Below are 6500 nucleotides of genomic sequence, written 5' to 3'. Positions count from 1 at the left end.
TGCTGAACAGTGGTGGATCCTGGCCCCAGAGGGAAACCTCAAGAGATTTATTTCTTTCAGTGGAAATAAAAGCCTAGTTGATCCCATACTATGGAGGAAAGCGCCTTCCTGAGTGAAGAGTGTAAAGAATACACCCTAAATTCAAAGGCTGGCAGTGGAGGAGATATTCCACGTAGGGGCAGCGGGGGGAGTACACAATGCCAGCTCTTGACTTTAAGATTGACTTTCCCCTTGGAGATCTCCCCATTTCCACTGTCTCTCCCACATGTAGGAACCCTAGCAGCTTCCTTAAGTAAAACAGTAGCCAGATCCCCAAGTGGAGACTTCCTGTGTATCCAGCCGTGGAGAATCAGGCTGTTATTTTATGAAGCAGCAGCAGGTTTCCTTATAGAGAGAGAGCTAAAAGTCTGAGTCTATACTGGTAGGTCTGAGATTCGCATTGATTCCTGGTATCTGTGCTGTACAGATTAGTCTCAGAGCAGGTGCTGTGGGTTTATTTAACAAACACTCTTCTAATTGTTTTGTAAATATCAATCCATTCAGTTCTCACAATGGCCCTGGGAATTGTGAGTTGGTGCCATTATGACCTCCATTTTGCAGATGAGCAAACCAAAGCCCAGAGAAGTCAAGTCACCCGAGGTGACTCACCTGGGCTCACAACATTGGTCCTGCCATCTTGGAAATGTGTGGCTTAGGAGAGACCAAGCAGACATTTAGACATCTGTGAGTGCTTTAGAAATGCCATGTTGGGACTTCCCTGGTAGTCCAGTGGCTAAGACTCTGCCTTCCCAATGCAGGGGACCCGTGTTCCATCCCTGGTCAGGGAACTAGATCCCACGTGCCACAGCTAAGAGTTTACATGCTGCCACGAAGACCCAGCGCAGCCAAATAAATAAATATTTTTTTTAAAAAAAGAAGAAAAAAGAAACACCAAGGTCCCTATAAGTTAAGGTGAGGGAGGGAGCAGCATTGCAATGTCAAGAATGTGAATGCCCTTTGTACTGTCTAGTGGGCTCCATCTTAAAGTCTTTCCTCGCTGAAGCCAAAGTGAGAGTTTTCTATGCAGGGTAGAATGTGCCAACGATCATGTCCTGCTCCAAACAAGTGCCTAGAACATGCCACTGCTCTGATGGGTGTTCAGTGGCCCCTTATGATTAATAAATAGTCTGAGCATTCCTTGTGAGCAAAGCATTGTGAAGGCTGAAAAATTAATAAAGGGATCAGCTAGCAGGATAAGTACAAGGGAGCAGGCCTAGGTCTGGGCCCATGCTACCTTGTGGAGGAGCAGCACAAGGCTCCTCTTTAGCCAGAGTTCGATCGGGAGGCACAGTGAATCTATGTCATTGTGATCCTCCTAGGACTCCTTTGCACCTTCATAATGGTTTTTTCCTAACAAGAGGTAGTCTTTGTTGAAAACCGAAGGGTTTCCCGGGTGGATGCCTCATGTGACAAAGAGTCATAAGACCGAGTTATAATCCCAGATCCACTCTTGACTCCATGGATGACACAGGGTAACTAATCAGTTCCTCTTTGTCTAAGTGAAATGCACAGCCTGTGTATATTTGCACAGCACCTCAAGGCTGCCAATTCCCTGCCAGTGAACTTTACCAAAAATTTCTGTTAGAAGAGCTTCTTTATAAGGTATAAGGCCACTGGTGCCTCTGGCTGGGTTACAGAAGGTTGGCACAGACTGAAGCGTGATGTACTGAGAGCTTGGGTCTGAGCTCAGAGAACTTTGACTAATCACCTGTCTCAACGGAGGGCCAAAATCTGTTATGCTTATGCCAGCAAATCTCCCAGGAAAATTGCTGAGAGGTCATCTCATGTATATTCATAGTGGCAGAGAGAGAAGGCATGGCTTTGAGAAGGGGAAACTCAGGAACTGGTGAGCATGACTTAAAACATGTTGGAAGCACACAAGGCCAGGGAAACATGTTCCTGCCCAGTTTGGGGCTGTGGCGTACCCCTTGCCCTCAGGACTCAGCCCCAGGGATGGAGCGAGCACAAGGTCTCTGAAGCCACTGGGAACAGAGGAACCAAGACGTTGCCTCTGGCTGGAGTTGGAGTAGGGGAAGCAGGTAAGTTACAAGGTTATGCTGAAGCTTCTGGTGCTTACCGTCCGTAACAAGAAGCTTCCTGTTTCTCTCCCCACTCCCCCAATTCCATGCTTCCAGCTTGAACCGAAAAGTTCAGGGAGGTCAGAAAAAGATCTTTCTGGAGTCTCTTTGCCCCAGTGCCAAAGTGTCAGCAAGACGCTGGTGGGGGCTTCCCTGGTGGCGCAGTGGTTGAGAGTCCGCCTGCCGATGCAGGGGACGCGGGTTCGTGCCTCGGTCTGGGAGGATCCCGCGTGCCGCGGAGCGGCTGGGCCCGTGAGCCATGGCCGCTGAGCCTGCGCGTCCGGAGCCTGTGTTCCGCGACGGGAGTGGCCACGGCAGTGAGAGGCCCGCGTACCACACACACGCAAAAGAAGACGCTGCTGGGGTCACGCCTCTGCTACTTAACCTCATCCTTACTTCTCTTACCCTCCCCCATTTCTCCTCCACTCCCCATTTCTCTGTCATTCTCATTAATTTTTCTACTTAGAAAGACACATCCGGTTCTCTCCATCTCTCACCCTGCAAGGTATTTTTAACAGTCTTCGCTGCCATCTGCATTCAGGGTTAAATGGGTTCCTCCTCCCCCGCTGCCTTGTTTCACTTTCTTGTGAAGGGGACAGTCCCGAAGGTTCTGTCCTGTTTCTCCTCTCTCCCGCTCTCATTTTCCTTCCAAGGGAGCTCCCGGGTTGGAAAGCACTTACTATCAAAGGAAATTAGCATCCTTTCTCTTTTCATTTCGGTGCATGTTTCCAATTGGATTTGGCTCTCAAGGCCCACAGGGTAGACACCTACCAAGAGAAAACGGCCCAAAGGTCCTTCTGAGGAGAGCATGCAGCAGCAACATTCCCTACAAAAAGAAAAATGAGTAAGAACGTCAGGGAAAAAAAAAAAACCCAGCCCCGCTGTGCAAAAAAGGGCAGTGGTCAGCATGCCTGCCCTTTTCTGTTTTCCCGCCTTCTTCCTTTGTGCAGGATTAACTGCAAAGATGGCCCCATGACCTGGGCATGGGCCCTGCTATGAGAGGATTAGCCTGGCTGGTGGCCCCTAAGCCTTTGGCGGCTTGTCCCATGAAATCCACATCCTAAAGGTGGAGCCCGTTGGTGAATAAACCCCAGACAGACAGACCTTTTCCCCTAACCGTCGCTTGCTAATTTTGTTCCATTTAAGCCTGCCCTCTGCTTGGAAACTTTCACTCACCAGCCCCAGTTTTGCCTGAGTCAGTACAGTCCGGGGCCACCATCTGCAGTGAGCTCCCAACTCCTCCCTCTGGCCGTCCGCAGGAATCCAAGCCCCAGCACCCACAGGCTGCTCTGAGACCTAGTCACCGACTGCAGGCAGAAACCAGAAACCCCTGTGGACAAAAGGGCAGGACTCAGGGCCATCTGAGCAAACAGGGAGAAGCCACTTCATTCCCCGCGGTGGGCAAGAGGATCGTGCTGCTGCCTTTCACTTGAGTCATCAGCCAAGTGGCTGAACCTTAGGGCTTTAGAAGCATATGCATGCAAACTTGAATATTCTTTTTTCCCTTTCTGAGATCTAAAGTATATGTATTCCTGAAGCCCACCTGTGTATGATACACAGCTTATTCATGAGCCCTTGCACAAGCCTAGCATCCCACCCCATCCCGGAGGCCCAAATAAAACCAGAATCAGGAGTCTAGGTCCTTTTAAGAACTGGTTATTTCCAGATGGATATCTTGAAAAACATGCTTCAGAAAGTGCGAAAACCACTAGGAAGACTTGAGAGAACATTTCTTAGGCTGAAAAACCCACACAGAAACCTATACTGATAATTTGATGTGTATGTTCAGCACAACAAATCTCATTTACCATGCCTCATTGAAATTTCCAGATTCTAAAACATACTCCTCTAAAGTTCCAAAAGTTCCTCTTTAGAAAGATTTCTGATTAAGAACATTCTAAGTCATGTGCCACGCTTCCTTGTCTTCTTAAACAAAATTAATGCTAAGGTGAGTCAACTTTTTCTCAGTGACTCAGGCTTCTAATTCTAAACTTGACTTTTTGTGACAGAGGCTGGGTAATGCCATGTTTGGATCAGATGGATTTAGATATGAGTTTTTGTAGACCCTTTAAACTTCCCAGGCCTCAGTGTCGTCATCTGCAAAACTTTGACAATGGTAACAACTTTGCAAGATTTCAGTCTCTTGTTTATGTCGATACACAATAAATTCGCAACTGGGTTAGCATCTTTGTACATTGCGGGAATGTGTGACTTTTTTCTGTCAATACTCTTGCTGTCATCCTCTGTTATGAGTATACCCCTCTGACCTCTTTTTACCCTTTTATTGTGGGTATGGATTTTGCTTCAGGAGGTTTCGGTGTCTGTTGGGAAGTATTTAGTCCTGGGGTCTAAGCTATTGTCCCAGGCCAGTGCAGTCCCAGGGCCAGCATGTCTGGTTTGCTTTAGTCAGCCACGCTCATAGCAGAGCGCGTACTAGGGTGGTCTCCCGGGGACAGAGTGTAACAGCGTCAGTGCATGGAGTCCTCGGCATTAGTTGAGCTGCTCACCATCTTTTCTTCTGAAACTATCCCCCCACCCCGCCCCACCCACATTCTGGATATTTGAGGTTTGGGGGGATATTTGGCCTCTAGCTAAGTGTGCTGGATAAACAGAGTACCCTTGTGTTCATTTACGGCCAGTGGAGCTCTCTAAATCTTAGAAGATATGTGTCCTTCTCCCAAAGTAGGGGATGCTATCTTAGGAAGGGGGCACTTTCGCAGGTTAAGCTGACTACAGGAAACAGAGGGAACATACCAGATCTCAGTAATCTGGCCCTTCCCCAGCCAACCAGCGAAGATTCCCTGTGCTCAATAAACACCCTCCACGTACAACCACACACAACCTTACTGCATCTGCAGGAGACCCTGTGAGGGCCAGGGGTCGGGCTGTCCTCCCTCTCCCCTCCATCCCCCCTTGGAGTCCTTGATTCCTCCAGCTCTCTTTTAGGGCCCCCTACTCGGAGCTCCCCAAGCGTTGCCTGTCGCCTTGATTTGCTTGCTGTTTGTTCGTGCGTGGTCATCCTGTGTTCTGAGCGCGTAAGTTCTCTAAGGGCACGGACCACATGTGTCTCATCTCTACCCTCTAAGGTGCCTAGTCCTAGAGGGGGCTGAGCAGGGGCATGCAGATGATTGTGTCAGTGAGATTTTTACATCTGCGTTGCCAGGATGTAAGTCAGCATGGCATGAACCCACACTGGAAGGTCAACAGAGGTGTCTTCTCTAGTCGTCCATCTTGTGATGTGACATAATGACAGCAGGAAGGTAAGACACGGGATCACAGAAGTCACTAAGCTCTCTGTGACTTGGTCTTTCATCAGCAAAGTGGCAATAGACCTTTCATTCGTTCCTAGTTATTAAACATCTACTATGTGCCAAGCATGATGATAGCCTTGGGAATTCAGTGATGAGTAAGTAAATTGTACTCTTTGACCCTATGAAATTTAGAGTTTGGAAGGAGGAAGCAAGTAAAAAAATATGTGGTTACTGATGATAAAGTTGCCACACATAGGCCTGACGCTGCCAAGTGCTTTACATACATCATCTCATTTGATCCTTGCAACAAACCGTGAAACGGGAAGTCGTTGTTACTCTTCCCATTTTACAAATGAAGAATCTTGGGCTCAAAGAAGGTAAGCAACTGGCCCAAGTTTGCACTCTTGAAAGTGGCAGAGAATGGGACGAAGTGAGAGAGTGGCATGGACATATATACACTACCAAATGTAAAACACATAGCTAGTGGGAAGCAGCCGCATAGCACAGGGAGATCAGCTCGGTGCTTTGTGACCGCCTGGAGGGGTGGGATAGGGAGGGTGGGAGGGAGATGCAAGAGGGAGGGGATATGGGGATATATGTATATGTACAGCTGATTCACTTTGTTATAAAGCAGAAACTAACACACCATTGTAAAGCAATTATAGTCCAATAAAGATGTTAAAAAAAAAAAAAGTGCAGAGAAGGGATTTGAAACCAGAACACACTACTTTTCAACCTGAGCTCTTTACTCTCGTGCTCTATTGCCTCCGCCAACACCATGCATTCTGACCGGGGATGTGATATGAGCCCTGGGATCTACCCTTGGCTCAGGAGATCAGGGAAGGCTCCCTGGAGGAGGCGATGCCTGCACTGATCCTGAAGAAGTTAGCCAGGCAAAGGGGATGGGGGTAGGGCTGGTGGCCCAGGCAGAGAGCATCATGTCAAAGGCAAGAAGAAGAGAGAATTTGATGTCTTCAGGAACCACAGTAATGTAGGGCCATCCTGGTGGCTTGTTGATACAAACCCCCTTCTCGGTGAAGAGATGACTGGGCAATGCTATTTAATTTTATTGCCTGGCCAGACAACTTCCAGCATCTCAGAGAGGGGCTGTGGTCAGGAAGCAGGAAAGAGT

At 48.3% G+C, this 6500-nt stretch overlaps 1 protein-coding gene across 5 annotated transcripts in view; it reads left to right on the top strand.

Moving 5' to 3' along the window:
• Positions 1–6500, top strand: part of NRP2 (neuropilin 2) — a 115963-nt gene that overhangs the window by 15136 nt on the left and 94327 nt on the right. The window lies entirely within an intron of this gene.

Source organism: Lipotes vexillifer, unplaced genomic scaffold (assembly GCF_000442215.2).
Source record: "Lipotes vexillifer unplaced genomic scaffold, Lipotes_vexillifer_v1.1 scaffold341, whole genome shotgun sequence".
Classification (NCBI taxonomy): Eukaryota; Metazoa; Chordata; class Mammalia; order Artiodactyla; family Lipotidae; genus Lipotes; species Lipotes vexillifer.
Note: the sequence above shows the minus strand (reverse complement) of the source record. Positions and strands in the feature narration are given on the sequence as shown.